Source organism: Panthera leo, chromosome B3 (assembly GCF_018350215.1).
Source record: "Panthera leo isolate Ple1 chromosome B3, P.leo_Ple1_pat1.1, whole genome shotgun sequence".
Taxonomy (NCBI): domain Eukaryota; kingdom Metazoa; phylum Chordata; class Mammalia; order Carnivora; family Felidae; genus Panthera; species Panthera leo.
Window position 1 is genome coordinate 52,254,959 of NC_056684.1, and position 19,915 is coordinate 52,274,873.

At 38.9% G+C, this 19,915-nt stretch overlaps 1 protein-coding gene across 1 annotated transcript in view; it reads right to left on the minus strand.

Annotated features, from left to right (window-relative positions):
• Positions 1-19,915, minus strand: part of TMOD3 (tropomodulin 3) — an 80,844-nt gene that overhangs the window by 52,365 nt on the left and 8,564 nt on the right. The window lies entirely within an intron of this gene.

The following is a 19,915-nucleotide window of genomic DNA, read 5'->3' on the forward strand; positions in this document are numbered from 1 at the left end:
TAAAAAAAAAAAAAAGACCATTCTGAAAGGTGACTTTTGAGTCAGGACCAAAAGGTCCCTAGCAGCTCTCCCACTCTAGGCCTCTACTATTTAGGTGAGAAGCAATGGTTGTAGGGTTGTAGCTGTGGATATGGAGAGAAGTGGATAAATGTGTGACAGATTTTGTAAGCAAACTAAAAGGACTTTTCACAGATTCGTTATCAGAGGTAAGGACAAGATATACAAAGGGAGGAGCACCTGGGTGGCTCAGTTGTTTAAACATCCGACTTGATTTCAGCTCAGGTCATGATCACTCTCACAGTTCATGAGATGGAGCCCTGCATCAGGCTCTGCACTGACAGTGTGGAGCCTGCTTGGGATTCTCTCTCTCCCTCCTTCCCTGCTCCTCCCCAGCTTGTGTGTGTGCTCTCTCTCTCTCAAAATAAATAAATGAACAAAACAAAAAAAAAAACAGTATTCTTTAATGTTTATTTACTTTTGAAAGACAGAGAGAGACAAAGCATGAGTGGGTAAGGAGCAGTGAGAGAGGGAGACACAGAATCCGAAGCAGGCTCCAGGCTCCAAGCTGTCAGCACAGAACCCGACGCAGGGCTCAAACTCACGAACCTCAAGATCATGACCTGAGCCAAAGTCGGTGCTTAACCGACGGAGCCACCGAGGCACCCTAAAAGTAGTTATTCTTTAAAAAAAAAGAGAGAGATGTACTTAGGAACGACTCCCATGTTATTTTCAGTTAATACTTAGTATTAATTTTTTGTTCCATACCTGTTTTTTTCTGAAGAGTTTAATATGGCTCTATGTCACCTCTATTTCTCAGTCTGGTTTTAAAACAAAGTTTCTTGGCTAGTATTTTCAGGATGGTTTTGAGATCCACATTGTGAACTGCTCTAATATGACAACTGTTGAATAATTTTTGGACAAATTTTTGAATATCCACCAATGAACTGAACAAATAACATAAATAAGCCAACTACAAATTACTAAATAAAACAACTGTTGGCTACGGTCTTTAACATATTTGTATGCTAAACCAAAGCACGTGTTTTGGTTAATACCATTTCTGGTATCATCTTCTGCAAAGAGCTAAATCTAAAAAACGAAAGAAGCAAATAATTTGTCATGATTCTTAAAAAAACATTATACAATTACTCTAACTTCTTTCCTTTCCAATATTTTCCATGCTTAGAGTCAAACTGCTAAAGAAGAGATGGTCATGAATTTGGCACCCAGCAACCAGCGATTTTAAGATCTACACAGCTGACCCTTCCAACACCTCGACTCTGAGTTCCTCGACCTTCTCTCTTCTGATGGTGCAGTCTTTGCCCTGCCTCAGACTGACATCCCCATGGTTGTAACCTAGTCCTTCTCATTACCAATAATTATACCCCTCCACAACTTTTAACAACCTTGAGCCTACCTGTCTCTGAACTCCTCTGGCAAAACCCCAAACCTGGTTAAAACTCTCTTCCTACTCCTCCCCTGCACCCGGGTGGCAGAGCAAGTGGGAGAAAAACATACATACTGACTGGTCATATTTAAAATTTATCACCACTGGGGCACCTGGGTGGCTCAGTTGGTTAAGCGGCCGACTTCGGCTCAGGTCATGATCTCGTGGTCCGTGAGTTCGAGCCCCGTGTCGGGCTCTGTGCTGACAGCTCAGAGCCTGGAGCCTGTTTCAGATTCTGTGTCTCCCTCTCTCTGACCCTCCCCTGTTCATGCTCTGTCTCTCTGTGTCTCAAAAATAAATAAAACGTTAAAAAAAAATTAAAATTTATCACCACTAACATGCCTAGCAATCCTTGGCATGTCCCTAGTCCAGTCACTCTCCTGCTCTCTTACATGACTATTTGCCTCTTTTCTCTCAAACCTTTAATATTTATCATTCACTCTCAAAGACTCAATCTTAATATTTCACTGAGATTTATAGAAACAATTGTAAGAGGGCAGACATCTAAGCTTCCACTGCTACACCTACCACCCTACCTACATCTATATCCATATACTGTACCTTCCCTTTTGCTTCTACAGATGAACTGTCCATACGCTTATATAAAGTCAATCTCACCTCCTGTGACCACATCCCATCCCTGCTTCTCTATAGATGACTGCTCCAGTAACTGTGACCTTTCTTTCCTGGATCATGCCCATGAGCATACAGGCTGTAATATATCCCCCAAAGTGACTTCATAACCCCTTCCAGACACTACCTTATTTCTTGGTTCCTCTTTACAGAAAACTTCTTGAAAGAAAATTTCAGTGTCCCTAGCCCTCTCCCTCTTATTCTCTCAAACCTTCTCCAATCTAGTTTTTGTCCCCAGCATTCACCCCACCCAAACTGATCTGGTTAGCAGTAACCTGCACGATGTCAAATCCAATTGTAAATTCTTACCCTGCATCTTATGGGACCTGTTGGCATTTGTCAATAGATCACTCCTTTTGTCTTAAAACACTTTCCTCAGTTGGCCCTGGGGACATTATTTTCTCTTGGTCCTCCTTTATTTCTTTACTTCTTTGGCTATGCCATCTCATTCTCCTCTGATGGTTCTTCCTCATTTTTCCTATCTTTAAGTGTTGGAGTATCCCCAGGACTTAGTTCTTTGGACAGCCTCTCTTTATACTCAATCCCCAGGTGATTTCACACATTGACAATTCTTGGATTTATATTCTCAATCTGGACCTCCTGATTGAATCCTGAATGCCAGACAGGCTATATAACAGCTCTACTTGGATGACTACCAAGTATCTCAAACATAAATGTACAAAACAGACTCCTAATTTTCTTCCCTGTACTTGCTCTTACTGTATTTTTCACCATTTAATAAACAACAACTCCATTCTTCCAGTTGGTTGGGCCAAAAATCTTGGGTGTTTACTGTGACTACTCTTACATTCCACATCTGATCCATCAAGCAAATCCTCTTGGTTCTAACTTTAAAGTATTATGTCATACTATCCTCACTGCCTCCATTCTGGTTCAAGTCATCACTTCTTACCTGGCCTACTGCAACAGCCTAACTGGGAACCATGCTCCCACTCTAATGGCCATACAGCCTATAGTCTATCTTCTGCAAAGGTGCCAGAACGATCTTGTCCTTTTTAACCGAAGTTTTTTATTGAGATAATTATAGATTCACAGGTGAGCTGTAAGAAATAGTAAAATAGTACAGAGATCTCTTGTACACTTTTTCCAGTTGTCCTCAGTGATAACATTTTTCCCAACTAATGTATACAACAATGAGCACATTGACATTTATACAGTCTGCTGATCTTATTCTGATTTCCCCAGTTTTACTGGTACTCATGTGTGTGTGGGGGAGGGGGGGTCCATATAATTTTATCACCTTGTAGGTTTGTATATCCACCACCACAGTCAAGATACTTAAAAGTTTCAAAACAAGCATTCCTCCTGTTGCCCTTTTGTGACCACCCACCTTCTTCTCTTAACTCCTGGCAAACTCCTGATCTGCCCTCTATTTCTAAAATGTTTTCATTTCATAAATATTATATACATAGAATCATATAAAATGCAATCTTTAGGAATTGGTTTATCATTAAACATAAATCTCTAGAGATTCATCCAAGTTTCTGTATCAGTAGTTCATTCCTTTCATTGTATTCCAGGGTATATACATACCTCAGTGTAACCATTAGGATGTTGAAAAACTTCGAGAATGATTCCAACTTTTTACTATTACAAATAAACTGTCGATGAACATTCGTGTACAGGTTTTTGTGTGAACATAACTAGTGGGATCAGATTAATTCTACTGCTCCCAATCTTTTAATGGTATCTCATCTCAGAATAAAAGCCAAGTGGCCCACAAGGCCCTACATGATCTCCCTGCAAGCCCCAACTCATCTCCAACCATTCTATCCCTTGCTCACAGCACTTGATGTTCTTGTTCTTCGTCCAACAAACTGGGCACATGTCTACCTCAGGGCCTTTGCACTTAATGCTCCTTCTGCTTACAACAGTCTTCCTTGATACAGCTAAATAACCTGCTCAGTCAGTTAAGCGTCCAATTTCAGCTCAAGTCATGATTTCATGGCTCGTGAGTTCAAGCCCCACATCAGGCTCTGTGCTGACAGCTGAGCCTGGAGCCTGCTTCAGATTCTGTGTCTCTCCCTCTCTCTCTGCCCCTCCTCTGCTCAAACCCCACAGGCTCCCATAATGCTGGACTAGGCAATCTCTTCTTACCCCATATTTCCCTTTATATCATTACCTGACATTACATATTTATTGATTCATTGTCTGTACTGTCACTAAAATCTAAATTCTATTCAAGCAAGGACTTTTTGTTCACTACTGCATCATCAACAGAGAACAGGTTGTGGCACATGCTAAGTACTAAAAAATACTCAACATAATTATTTTCAAGGCTAACAGTAAACTTATGAAAGTCATTTACATTAACCTGGAGTCATCCAAGATTATTGAAATTAACTTAACTCTATACGATAGTAACTTTGTTTTAGGATGATTCTTCCTAGATCAGATTTTTCTAAATTAGGAAGCTATTTAAGAAATTAAAAAAATCAAGAATGTTTATTTCTTCTTTACACTAAGAATTAATAGGAAGCTTAAACCTCGATTAACATGGGTAACTCCATATTCTTAAGTTTCTCATGTTAAATTGCTAAGCCTAGGTTTGTTTTCTTCAAAATTTGCCTTTTTTTTTTTTTTAAGTTTTATTTACTTAAGTAATCTCTACACCCAACATGGGGCTCAAACTCATGATCCTGAGATCAAGAGTTGCATTTTCCTCCAACTGAGCTAGCCGGGTGCCCCCAGAATTTGTCTTTTTAAAAATAAATATAGGAGTGCCTGGGTGGCTCAGTCAGTTAAGCGTCTGACTGCAGCTCAGGTCATGATCTCATGGTCCATGAGTTCAAGCCCCATGGTGGGCTCTGTGCTGACAGCTCAGAGCCCAGAGCCTGCTTCAGATTCTGTGTCTCCCTCTCTCTGGCCTTCCCCACTCACACTCTGTCTCTCTGTCTCTGAAAAATGAATAAACACTAAAAAAAATTTTTAGATAAATAAATACACACACACACACCCCTCCAGCATGGCTAAAATAAAAATGATGACAATACCAAGTGTTGACAAGGACATGAAGCAACTGAAACTCTCATAAATTGCTAGTGGAATGCAAATCAATTCAACCACTTCAGAAAACAATTTGGCAGTATCTACTAGAACTAAACATACTCAAATCATAATGATATAGCAATTCATATGCCCAAGAGACATCAGTATTTGTTAATAAAATAAGATGTACAAATATGTTCAGTGCAGCTTTATTCATAATATTCCCAAACTAGAAATGATGCAAATGTCCATTACTATTTGTGTATACAAATGAATTGTGGTACAGTCACAAACAGAACACTACACAGTAATAAAGTACTGGACATGTGCAAACACATGAATGACTCTCACATGTAATATGTCAAAAGGAATATAAAAAACTGGACATGAAATAATATATACTGTGTGCTTTTATGTATATGAAATTCAAGAACAGGCAAAACTAATCGATGGGGATGGAAATCAGAACAGCTACTGGGGGATATAGGTTAGGTAGGGACACTGGAAAACATTCTGAGGTGATGAAAATGCTATATCTTAAAGTGGGTGATATATATGCAAGTATATATACATGAATAAAATTTATTAAGCTGTCCACTTAAAATTTTCTTCCTTTACTCTAAGTTATACCTCAAAATATTTCAATATACACCTGCTTTGTGCAAGTAACTACGTATCTGATGTTGAGAATTAAAGTCCCCACCTAGAACAGATTGATTTTTCTTTAGCCATGGTAACAAGTAGTCATAAAAAACAAAACCAAAAAACAATTTGCCTTTGTAAGCCAATCAATCACCATCAGTCTCTCACTTCTGAACGTCAGCCAATCAGAAAGAGACTCACTCTTCTAGTAAACACTCCTGAATGCCAACCAAATCATGCCTCTACAGATGATGTCATTATGGCCTGGGAAAAGTTTGCCAGGCCTGAAATTCCACACTTCCCGAAAACCCTATATAAATAAAAGATTGGTCTCATCGGCTCAGATAGACTATACCTAGCCAACAAAGTTTTCCCTCATCATAGTAAGTATTGTTTAGCTTTGTCTTCTCAGTTCAGATATTGACTACTGACTGATAGTCTCATTATCCTTTCATGCTAAAGAAAACTTCTAGTCCTTACATGTGTTTATTTTTAAATAAAAGTATTTCAATGTTGATACATAGCAGATAATAGTAGTTAGGATCAAAATATTCCCTCTAGATATATACCCATGTAATCATTGGAACTGGATATGGCTCATCATCCAATAATTCATAAGTATCTACTTCAACTTGCTTTGGTTAAAAAAATACTCAAATTAGAGTGCCTGGGTGGCTCAGTCAGTTAAGTATCCGACTCTTGATCTCAGGTCAGGTCTTGATCTCAGGGTCATGAGTTCAAGCCTCATGTTGGGTTCCATGCTGGGTGTGAAGCCTACTTAAAAAAAAATAAAATAAAATCAACATTGCATTTTCTTTTTTGTTTGAACCTGGCTTCAGAATAAATTCGGAAACAATTTTAAAGTAACTTAATTCCACCTGGAGATTTTAACATTTAAAGCATCTAAAATGCTCTCTCATTTATTATTAGACTTGAGTTTCATCTCTGCTGTTTTGAGGAACAGTCTCTTTGATGGAGAAGACTGGAGTAAAGAAAGTCATCTATTTTTCTTGGCATTATTAAATCAGAGGCTAAGTATGAATGTTTGTCAGGGACAGTGTGCAGCAGACTCTTCAACTGCAAGAGAGTTTAAGAGTCTCATAAGATCATTTCCCTTTTATGAGCTTATGAATTCTAGATAACACTAATTATAACCCAAACATGTACTTCCTGTCCACTGCATCCAAAGCACTATGCACACAGTATTTACCTTCTAAAAAGTAAAAACCATTTTATTTTAGTTGTATATAATATGTATTACTTTTATAGCAAATAAGGCTTTTTTTAAGGGAAAAATGGATGCTAAATTCATCCTTCTGTTCACTATATCTTCTATACAATGAAGGCTAAAAGACAGTACATTTAAATAATTTTGTAGCGTTCTTGGGATGCTACTGTTGACCTAGATGAACACACCTTGGAGAGAGGTAGTTGCTTTGCACACAGAAACTTAAGAAAATGGTGGTTGATTATTCTGTGTAAAAATTCCACAGAAATGAACCAACCCACATATGAGATTAGCTAAGTAGCCCCATATTTCCTGCCACTGCTACCGATGCCACCTCGAATTTTTTAAAATGAGATCTATAGATCCCAAAAGCACAAAGAAAGAAAATAAAATCTGAAGTCTGGAGGCATCCCAGATATACTTGTTAGGGCCAGAAAAAAGAAGAGATTTAATTGGAAGGTCACTGAGGGCATCCTAAAAGTAGAAAGCAGCCAGATAATTTGTGACTATTACAAGAAAATACTTCACAGGTTACTCACAACACTTCAAAAACAATCTTTCTTTCTTTTTTTTTTTTTTTTTTAACGTTTATTTATTTTTGAGACAGAGAGAGACAGAGCATGAACGGGGAGGGTCAGAGAGAGAGGGAGACACAGAATCTGAAACAGGCTCCAGGCTCTGAGCAGTCAGCACAGAGCCCGATGCAGGGCTCGAACTCACACACCGCAAGATAGTGACCTGAGCCGAAGTCGGACGCTTAACCGACTGAGCCACCCAGGTGCCCCCAAAAACAATCTTTCAATAAGATTACTGAGAGACTCTGTGGCTCCCATGTACCCTACTTCCTTCTCTGGTTCAAAGCAGCCAAACCAGCTCCCAGTCCTAGCCTACCTCCTCTCTTTTCATTCTTCTTGGTGGTGTTGTGGCATCAGGGATAAAAGGCCAAGTCAGAGAGGAACCCACTCTGTGCACACCACTGATGAATGCCAAAACAGCCACACCCTTAGCATACTCAGTTCCTCAGAACCAAATATTTTTCAGTCTTCTCCTTTTCCTTGGTTTGTTTATTTAATAAACTGGATAGGCTAGGAAATGCTGGAGCTTTTCTAAAAATTGTTGTAAAGTCAAAAATCTTAAAATAGAAATGACATCATATGAACAAGTCTCTTAGGGTAATAAGGTTACAGAGCTCTTTATCTTTGCTGGTTAACCCAGAGTCTTCTACCAGTCATACTGTGGACAGAACCAAATATGATATGAGGTAGCTAGGGGAAGCTTAACAGTGCTCAGCCATCAATCAAAATGCTGAATCCATTCCAAGTATATAATGGAGAGACCAATCTGAGGGCTTTCTTTCTTTCTCTCCCAAAGGGAAGTATCACTATGACTCATTGTTCCTCTTTCAAGAATTTTCTTAATCGACAGAGTTAGTAAGCATTGAACTATATACAAAACCCTAAAATAAACGAGGCTAGGTCTAAAAGGAATCATGCTGAGAGCAATCTGAATTTCATGCAGTGAACAAAAGGTGAATGGTAACATCTTTCTTCAGTTTCATCCCTTCTGAATTTCCTGGGCTTCAGATCAGATTCTTTTTTCCCTTCATTCTGAAAAGCTCTCCTTTTTCAACCTTACCAATTTCCACATTTTTAAATAAATATATATTTGTATGCATTTATTAAGTGTCTATTACATACTTGTTTTTCTCCCCGCTTTATAAATGCTTCTCAAATGGCAATTTAAGACATCACAAGAATCAAAGATGGCACAAACAGGGCACAGAAACTGTAATACTCAATTGTAGATTTAATGTTAAATGTAGGTACATACTTAATACTTTTAATTTTCTTTTGTTACACTGTTATTCTCTCTCAATTTTCAAAAGTAGTGACCAGCAAAGTTGGACATACAGCAAAAGTAAATCTGATTCTCCCTTGGCCTCTCCTGCCACCTTCCATCAGAGTATCGCCTGAGTGGCATACCGAAAAGAACCCATCACTGGGATGTCTCTTTCTTCACTCCCTTTTTCCAACCACAGGTACGCATAACTCTATCCTCTAGCAGTGCTATATATCAACAATTGTGCCACGATAAAGATTAAGAAGCAAATTGCTGTTAAATTGAAAACATGTTTATATGGAAAAATATACTTCCAAATGAGGAAACTATCCTGGGAGAAATCAACTATTTTCAACAAAATGTGCCTAGATGAAGATGTATGTGATGGTTGCTGGCAATACTTGCACATCTGCTGATTAACAGTTAATAAGGCATCAAAATATTTTGTATGAGTGCTATCCCAGCATTTTAGAGACTGTAAAAATGTAAGATTTTGGTAAAATATGGGAGGAAGTGCTCTAAGGGATTACCAGAACTAATCTAGATCACCAAAATAAACCCACAAGATGTGGAAAATATTTTTTATATGAAGATTTTCCAAATCAATGACCATTAAAAAAGTACTAATGTATATACAGTATATAGCTACTATTGTTATTTGTGTTGTTTACTGTTATTTGTATTTGTAACTGCAAAATAACACACTACCTTGGTCAAAATGGCAAGCAATTCAGTAGACAAATGTCTAAAATAAAAAGTTCTTAAAGTATCTCCCTATTCTGTCTCATTCTACTAGTGTTTTAATCCTTCCTGACCAGATTTTGTTTTGAACCAACAACTGATCTTCAAATAAAATTCATTCTTTCGAAATAAAATTCTACTTTTCTCCCTTTTGGGAGAAGGTGGGTCTTGTTGGATTAGAATGGGGAGAATACAGTAGCAAGTTTTAAAATTTTAATGGAAAAGCCTTCAGTCTTAAAAACAAATGAAAAGAAAATTCTCAATTTTAGGTAGACTATGTAACTCAAGTCCCTTTTCTCTGCTAGCATAAGGAAAATCCTACCTTTAGACTGTCTGATGAGTATTTCTCAATCTTTCCTGAAGATATAACAAACTAGAACAAACTTAAATAGCGGATAGAATTCAATTATTACTCAAGGAAGAAAAACGACAACAAAGAATCCAGAATACCAGAATTCTTAAGGAGAAAACACCTAGCACTTAGCTCCTAGCACTGAACTGGAAGTCTGTAGATCTATGGACTTAAGAGCTCTGTGACTATGAGCAAGTCTCAATTTGCTTGGGTACATGAAGAATAACTAAAATATGGTCCCAGTTCTGAAAATGGACCCATCCACAACGGACACAGCAAATCAAACAGCCTTTTCCCCAGGGAACGCAGACTCGGCCTCAGTCCTTGGGCAGCCATTACCAACAGAGGACAAGTGGCAAGAGGATGAAGCCTGTTCAGTTTAACCATAGGCCTCAATAGTCTCTGGTCTCTCCTAGCTCTAGTAATCTATTACCTTAAGGAAACCCTATTGAACTCAACCTTGGAAAAAAATAGCAACGTGCTCTCATCACTGCCAAGATGAACAATGTTACAAGTAGGAAGGAAATATATGAAAGCTGAATCATGCCAGATAAGCACAAAAACAAAGTAAAATATTTCAGGAAAGGGACTTGAAAAACCAGAACAGATAGATTAAACAATGAAAAAAGTAAATAATGAAGTCAAACATGGGCCAGTGTTGTTGTGTAACAGAGAAAAAGTTAAAGTGAAATGACCATACTAATAAACGTTTTCCTGAAAAGTCACCAAAAAAAAGCAAATTTTTATTTCCTATTTTCTTGTAATAAAATAGAAATGTTTCATGAAAACATGTATTCCCAAAACATCATAAATCACAGGAATAGATGCAAAAATATTTTAGTTGCAAATTATAAATTTTATTAATACAGTAAAAACACTAGAGTAGTATTCATTTCTGCCTTGTTCTTTATTTCATTTTCCCTTTTTAAATTTTTTTTTTAATTTTTCAAGTTTATTTATTTATTTTGAGAGAGAGAGAGAGAGCAAGCATGGGAGGGGCAAAGAGAGGGAGAGAGAGAATCCCAAGCAGGCTCTGTTCCACCAGCATGGATCCTGACGCAGGGCTCAAACTCACGAATTATGAGATCATGACCTGAGCCGAAATCAAGAGTCGGATGCCTAATGGACTGAGCCATCCAGGCACCCCCTTCTCCCACTTTTTAAAATTCAAAAGTATCTAACTATTGTCACTATTTTAATTAAATTTTAAAACCAAGACACTCAAGAGCAGACAGTACTGGAAGATATTACCAAAAAGACTTTAGAGTAAGGAAAATAGGTTAGGAAAGTATATTTGGAATTTAGGAAAGAGATGTGTGGGAAGCAGTCTTCATAAAGGCTTTAGCTGCAGATGGTGATATCCTAAGGAATTTTAGACAGGTCAACCAACCCCATTATTCATGTACATCCATTCCTCAAATATGATCCACTTTTCTTTTACAATGAGTAACTGTAAGGGTTAACAAATGACTCTTAAAATCCTTCCAGATCTAAGAGTTTAAGATCATTCAACTTTTAAAAATAAGTGCAGCGGTGCCTGGGTGGTTCAGTCAGTTATGCATCTGACTGTGGCTCAGGTCATGATCTCATGGTTCCTGAGTTGGAGCCCTGCATCTGGCTCTGTACTGGCAGCTCAGAGCCTGTGGAGCCTGCTTCTGATTCTGTGTCTCCCTCTTTCCCTGCCCCTCCCCTGCTTGCGCTCTCTCCCTCAAAAATAAACAAACATTAAAACAATAATAGAAATAATTTAAAAAAATAAAAATAAATGCAAAGTTCCACTTTGGTGTAAAAGCAAAACAACAAAAAGCATTAGCCATCAAAGTCCTACTAAAAGAATTTCAGAATGTTACTTAAGAAAAAACCTAATAATCTATGAGACCAATATTCCCCCCAAGTTTCACAGCTTGGGACCAAAGGCCCTCTAATTGAAAACTCTGAAACTGGGATTGAGGCCAGTTTTAGGATGTTTTTTCCTTTTCCCTAAAGAAACATCAAGAGAAATAACTTCAACTTTTCTGAAGTTATGCGCAGGTCTTCAAAGCCTTGTGTTTCTGAACCCTGCCCCTTCCCAGGAACGATTCCAGTACCTAGTGAAATTTCTGGAGCCTCATAATGAAAGGAAGTAAAAACAATGCTTTACGAAGCCCTCTCTCCCAGGGACAAGCAAACTCCCTGCCTAACTCTAAGCTCTTGTTTTCCTGCTCTAATGAGCTTGCTTACAGTCACCTGACTAGGCTTCCTGTAATAGTGCTTTTACATTTCATTCCTTTGCTTAGAATCTTTGATTTGTTAGGTGTTTGTATTTTGACAGTTTCTCAGGTGGTTTTGATAAAACTCTACCTTCCTACTTTCACTAAGAATTACTAGGAATCCTTGGGGAGCCTGGGTGGCTCAGTCGGTTGAACATCCGACTTCGGCTCAGGTCATGATCTCACAGTTTGTGGGTTCGAGCCCTGAGTCGGGCTCTATGCTGACAGCTTGGAGCCTGGAGCCTGCTTCAGATTCTGTCTGCCTCTCTCTCTGCCCCTCCTTTGTTCCCACTCTCTCTCTCTCTCAAAAATAAATAAACATTAAAAAAAAAAAAAGAATTACTAGGAATCCTCTGCTCTAATCTGGCTGGCTTCCTTAGAGTCTCACAAGTAAGTCTCCTAAGTTCACTACACCCCTTTGCCTCATTTGCTTCCCACAACGGTCTGTACTTCTCTTCAACAATCCTCCCTACCCCATCCTCAAATTTCACTTTTACATTCTATCCAAACTCTGCACACCCTTCCAAGACTAGCTCAGGTCCACCCTCTCCAAATCACTTCCTAGCTCTTCCAACCCTACTTGGTCTCTTTTCTGAAGGTCAACAATGCTCAGGATGCACGGCATTTAGCCTCAATGTTTGCCAATATTTGCACCAGGTGTCTGGTGCCCTGACTGATATGAATGCACGCTCCTCTAGACTACGTCTCACGCCTATAATGGTGAAGACATTTCATACACCTTCACAGAAACAGCACACTTGTGACTCTTAAAGATACTACCAGTTTTACTCTAATTAATTTCAGGAGACTAGGGTCATACTAAGCTCTGCTACAGCAATTAAATTAATTTTCAGGCTAACATGGAAAGCAGTTACAATGGTTTAAAAGGCACATGCCTACAATATGCATAATGTGTCTTGATGTCTCAAGGGGAAGATGGAGCCTACAGAACCATTCAAGGGGATTGTAGGCCCTGGAGTGAGGGTATAATTATCTTCAGGTGAAGAACATTGAGAGTAACTTACACCAGTCAATACGCAAAAAGGAAACATTCTTCAACAAAATGGCACTACCCCCTCAACCTTGACCTTGAGTCCCAAGTGTAGATAACCTCGATCTTAACAAGTTACTATATTATTCAGAATGAATAATCGAAGCAATAACCAACAGATGGATACTTGTAAGTAACCGCATGGCAACCAGGAACAACAGCCACACATCCCACATAAGTGATCTTGGGAACAAAACGGGAAAAGGGCAACTATCATCTTCTAGACCAAAGATAGCACTGAAGAGTTTTTGATAGGAAAAGTCATTTGGTATTACTGAATTGTACACTTAAAATGGATGAATTTTATGGCATATTAATTAAGCCTCAATAAAATTGTTTAAAACAAATTTGGTGACTTGACCTGGAGTATTTGTATGTGGTGAAGCATCCACATAATATTACAGGTTTTTACTGGGGTTTCAAGACAGAAGGCAAAAAAACCTCTGGTACAAAAAACTGAAATTTTTCATGATATTAAGATAAGAGAGTTCCCTATACATAATTAAAACTACAAAAAGACAACCTTTGAAAAATACATATAATAAAAACTAAACCACATAAAACTACTGAAATAATGAGGACCATGCAACTAGTGGGAACAGTTGCTGGGAAAGGAGAAATGGAAGAGAGTGGGGATGAAATGAAAAACTAATATTTTAAGACTGATGATAGCTGAAAAAAGCAGAACTGATGAAAGAAGGGAAGTTTTAGAAATTATTGCTATTGGCCAAGAAGCCTGGTTTACTGCCCTCAGGGTCATAAGGTTTGCCCTGGAACAGGTTCTTTTAAAAGGGGCTGATGGAAAGTTTTCCTTTAAGAGCAAACAAGGGAAATTGAGAGAGTCACATAGAAGTAAAGACAATTTAATGCAGGGAAGAAGAGGATGTTGCTGAGAGGACCCAAAACGAAAGTTGAGGATAATTTTTCTCAAATTAACACTTATCATACCAACTGAAAAAATAATATTTTTAAGTGAGAGAATAAGACTGTCTTTATCTTACATCTTAACACATTTCTTTCATTTACCTGAGTTTCTCATATTAACGAGGAGGCCATATGCCATATTCCAATATAATGGGGGTAATGGGGGTAGTGGGGGGGGGGAAAGAATCAACTTCATTTGCATACCTATTATATGCCAGGTACTTTGCCATATACATATCCTCATAAAAACTCTGCAAACTATTACTATCCCCATTTCATAAATGAAGAAACGGAGGCTGAGACAATAAAGAGCCTGCCCCAGGATGTATAACTTCTTTCTCAACAGTGGATGTGAGATTTAAACATGACCCTAACACCCATGCTTTTTACACTGTATCACACTGCCTCTATAAAACACTTTCTACCATGGTTTTACTTTTATGTTACAACACACTACACATTAACAGAAGCAAATTACTGAAGTGACAGTAATTGTCAACAAGAAGCCACAGGTGGACGCAAAAGGGAAGGCCAAACTATAAAACACAAAAGTGTGAAACTATTTAATGCAATTACCAACAGCCTATAAAAGTCAACAACCTCAGAAGGCAAGTCAATAGGACAGAATAATACCAAATGCATACAATGAATTCTAACTTCCATGGGGCGCCTGGGTGGCTCAGTAGGTTAAGCCCCAGACTTCGGCTCAAGGCATGATCTCACAGTTCATGAGTTCGAGCCCCCTGTCCAGCTCTGTGCTGACAGCTGGGAGCATGGAGCCTGCCTCAGATCTTGTGTCTCCCTCTCTTTCTGCCCCTCCCCTGCTTGTGCTCACTCTCTCTCTCCCTCTCAAAAATAAATAAACATTTAAAAAATAAATTCTATATCCTCCAAATGATTTTGGTTAAATTTGAAGGACTCCATTTAAGATAGTCATCAACAAATGGTGCTGGGAAAACTGGACAGCTACATGCGAAAGAATGAAAGTGGACTTTCTTTCACATACACAAAAATAAACTCAAAATGGACTAAAGACCTAAATGTGAGACCTGAAACCATAAAAGTCCTTGGGGAGAGCACAGTCAGTAATTTCTCTGACACTGGCCATAGCAACGTTTTTCTAGATATGTCTCCAGAGGCAAGGGAAATAAAAGTAAAAATAAACCATTGAGACTCTATCAAAATGAAAAGCTCCTGCACAGCAAAGGAAACAATCAACAAAACTAAAAGGCAACCTACAGAATGAAAGAAGAGATTTGCAAAACATATATATGATAAAGGGTTAGTACCCAAAATATAAAAAGAATTCATACAACACTCAAAAAACAAATAATCCAAATAAAAATGGGCAGAAGATATGAACAAACATTTCTTCAAAGAGGACACACAGATGGCTAACAGACACATGAAAAGATGCTCAACATCACTCCTCATCAGGGAAATGCAAATCAAAACTACAATGAGGTATCACCTCACCCCTGTCAGAATGGCTAGAATCAAAAAGACAAGAAACAAGTGTTGGAGAGGATGTGAAGAAAAAGGATTCCTCGTGCAATGCTGGTGGGAATGCAAACTGGTACAGCCACGGTGGAAAACAGTACAGAGGTCCTTCAAAAAGTTACAAATAGAACTACCTTATGATCCAGGAATTGGGTATTTACCCAAAGAATACAAACATACTAATTCAAAGGGATACATGCACCTCTATGTTTATTGCAGCATTATTTACAATAGCCAAACTATGGAAGCAGCCCAAGTATCCATCAATAGATGAAGGGTTAAAGATGTGGTATATATACACAATGGAATATTATTCAACCATAAAAAAGAATGAAATCTTGCCATTTGCAGCAATGAAACCTCCCAGGTGGAGAATACAAATTCTAGGATGTTGGTGGGAACAGATGGTTACCAGAGGGGTGGTGGGTGGGGGGATGGCTGAAATGGATGGTGGGGATTAAACAGTACACTTATCATGATAAGAAAAGAAAGAAAGAAAGAAAGAAAGAAAGAAAGAAAGAAAGAAAGAAAGAAAGAAAGAAGAAAGAAAGGGAGGAGGGAGAGAGGTAGGGAGGGGGAGAGAGAAAGAGAAAGAAAGAAAGAAAGAAAGAAAGAAAGAAAGAAAGAAAAAACTTTATAATACTTTTTACAAAAAATGACACTTAGGGGCACTTGGGTGGCCTAGTCAGTTAAGCTTCTGAATCTTGATTTTGGCTAAGGGCATGATCTCAGGGTTCATGGGACAGAGGTCTGCATTGGGCTGCATGTTGACAGTAGGGGGCCTGCTTGGGATTCTCTCTCTCCCTCCCCTGATCACACTCACTGTCTCTCAAGATAAATAAACTTTTAAACAATGACATTTAAAATAGATTTAATGGGTGTGTGGGTGGTTCAGTGGGTTAAGCCTCCGACTTCAGCTCAGGTCATAATCTTGTGGTTCCTGGGTTCAAGCCCCTCGTCAGGCTCTGTGCTGACAGCTCAGAGCCTGGAGCCTGCTTCAGATTCTGTGTCTCCCTCTCTCTCTGCCTTTCCCCCACTTGCATGCACACATGTGCATGTGTGCTCTCTCTCTCTCCCTTTCTCTCTCTACATTACAAATTTTTAAAAAATAAATTAAAAAAATATTTCAACCTTCCTACAAAGATGTCAGTTTATAACCTTGGACAATAGAGTCAACTATCTTTTGTCCCTCTTTTTTCTCATATGCAAAACAAAAATAATAATAGTACCTATCTCATGAGGCTGATATATTGATTCATTAAATGGATACATATAAATCACTTAGAACAGTTCTTGACATAGAGCAAGGGTCTGCTGTTAGCTAATAAAGTCATTATTAATTATTCTCAAAGTTCATTTTTAAGAAATACTTCATAGTTCATACTAGGTATATGAGATATTACTATGCTGTGATCCATACAATACAGTTGATTGCAGAGACAGGATGAGAGAGATAAAGACTAAAAAAGAGAATATAAAAAAGTGAGAGATAGGGGCGCCTGGGTGGCTTAGTCGGGTAAGCATCCAACTCTTGATTTCTGCTCAGGTCATTCATTAACTCTGCTCAGGTCATGATCTCATCATTGTGAGATCAAGCCTGCTCATGAGATTGATCGGGCCAGGGCTCTGAACTGAGCATGTAGCCTGCTTGGGATTCTCTCTGTCCCTCTCTCTTTGCCCCTCCCCTGCTCAAGCATGCATGCTCTCTCTCAAAATCAATACACAAATTAAAAAAAAAAATGTGAAAGATAGATATACACAAAGACAACAGTAGAACGGAGGTGCTAAGTCACCACCTTGCCCCACTTCTACCAAAATTTATCTCACCATACTATTATCAGCTATGTTGTATCTGTTTCCTTTACAGGCTATGAGTACTTTGAAGACAGGCACTTATTTTTATATTATCAGACCATCATTGGGCCTGCAACATAATAGATAATAAATGTATAATAAAATAAGGGGGGGGGGGGGACCAGTAAGCTTTGAAATCAATGATGAGAGTAACTGATTTAACCATACCCTATTTGGGCCAGTGTCAGTCAACAAAGGCTGATTATCACTTTTTGCTCAATTGATTATCAACATTCTATTTTCCCTTTCTTTCTGAAGCAGAAAATAAGTTTCAAAAATGTTTAAAAAATAGTTAATTTGTTCTAAAATTAGAAACCATCCAAATGATGATAAAACACATTTCAGTAATTTATTTTAAACATTAAAAATATTGTTCTGATTAGTCTGTTATGCCCAAAGTTAATCCTAATGGTCAAATGGTCAGAGAATCATAGCAATAAACGGGTACTAAATAAGAGACACAGGCACCTTTCAGCTGTTAATCTGCTAGATGCAGTGCAGGTACAAAAAAGTTAAGGCATACTCACTTCCCTCTGATCTCAGGTACCAAAGCAAGCACATTCGAGGATGTCCAAACCTAAGCCCCCTTGTGTGGGACAACCTTTACCCTAGGCCCTGTTTAGTATACAGCCTAAGCAACCATCAATGCCTCCTCTCTCCCAGATATTTGGTACAAGTAGGAAAGATCAAGTAGGAAAGATCAAGTAGGAAAGCCCAAGTAGGAAAGATCAAATCCAATTCTTCACCAGGAATATGGAAAGCTAAGAAACAAAATCTAAACTGAGAGATCACATGTCATCAGTCTAGGAGCAGCATCATAGTGAGTTTAAGCCACATTTAAGCTGAAGCTAAGGGGTAAGCACGAGCCTCGAAAGCAGAGAAAGCCAGCCCATAAAGGAGAGGATGCAACAGACTGGGGCTAGGGAGACAGAGAAGAGCACTTGCCTCAGGTGCAAGATTTAAGAGTGCCAAAAAACTCAGTAATCAAGAGAGGTAATATTATGGGGCGCCTGGCTGGCTCAGTTGGAAGAGTGTGAGACCCTTAATCTCAGGGTCATGAGTTTGAGCCCTACACTGGGTGTAGAGATTACTTACAAAAAAAAAAAAAAAGATAGGTAATATTGTAATGCAAAGTATTCATAAAAATCCAAATCAATGTCCTATAATGGAGCACAGGCACAGAACGAGGCTGAGGAGAATCCATGTACACTGCAGACAGAGGAGGGAGCACAGGGGCTTTCCAAGGGCCTGCTCTGGGTTCCAGCTGAGAACCCAGCTAGCTATAAGGGAGCTCGGTTGTCTTACAATAACAATCCACTACAACTCCCAGCCCTGCCACCATACCTTGTGAAAGGCTAGCTTTAAGTGAGTTGTGTTCCCTGAGACCTAAGAATCTTGACTAACACACTCTATTTGAAAATGAGACATGCACACAAAGCTTCTTTTTTTTTTTTTTTTTTTTTTTTTTAAATCAGAGCAATATAAAATTAACTGACAAAAGAATGGGACTGGTAATTAGTACTAGGGAAGTTCAGAGATCACTGTGGGTGGTCAGGGAAGGATAGATTTAGCTAGATAGAAGAGAAGTATATACTAAGCAAAGAGATCAAAGTACATGCTGGGGGTGGGGGAGGAATGAGAAGGGAGCCAGGGAAAGGAGTGGAAGAAAAGTAAAGGGGAAGGAGTGATCTCCACACACCCTGTTTTCTGGTGAAAGAAGTACAGTTCCATGCTTTTCTGCCTCCAACCCTCAGATCACAATGTTCATTACACCTGAAATAGCTTTCTCCCCTTTTCTCATGTTCAAATCCTTTCGCATCTTTCAGGGACCAGTTCAAACAACATTTCTTTGAAGAGCCTTCCCTGGTATCCTACTTAAAAGGAAATATACACCAGAGCTAAGGTTTTGGCGGGGGGGGGGGGGGGGGGGGGGGGGGGGGGAAGAAGAGGATATGGCAGGGGGAAGGCTAAGGGGCTGAATGCAGGGATGAGTACTACACTCTGGAGAGCAAACTATACCCAGGAGTTCACCCGGGAACGCAGTCTGATGTCTTAGGAAAGTTAGAGATGGTTTGACAAGGAGTAATAATGGGGGCTCAAACAAAATGGCAAAGGAAAGGCAGGTGTAAAGGGTGTGCTGATAACTAACAAGGCCTTGCCGAGGTGAAAATGGGTGCCTGACTGTCAAATAATCACATATTTATTGACATTTCCTAATCTAATTAAGCATTCTGCCCCACTGCCATCCCACCCCCACCTACTCCCACTCTCCCACTAAGCAGGTATAATACCCCAGTGGCTATATTAAAGAGGAAACAAACAAGGAAACAAAAGAATTCTTTAAGAATACTAACTTGGGTTAATAATTACCCACCAAGACCAAAAATAAATCTTGGGGTTATTATTTCAAATTGTGCCATGCCTGCTCCAGGGTAAGAGCTACCTG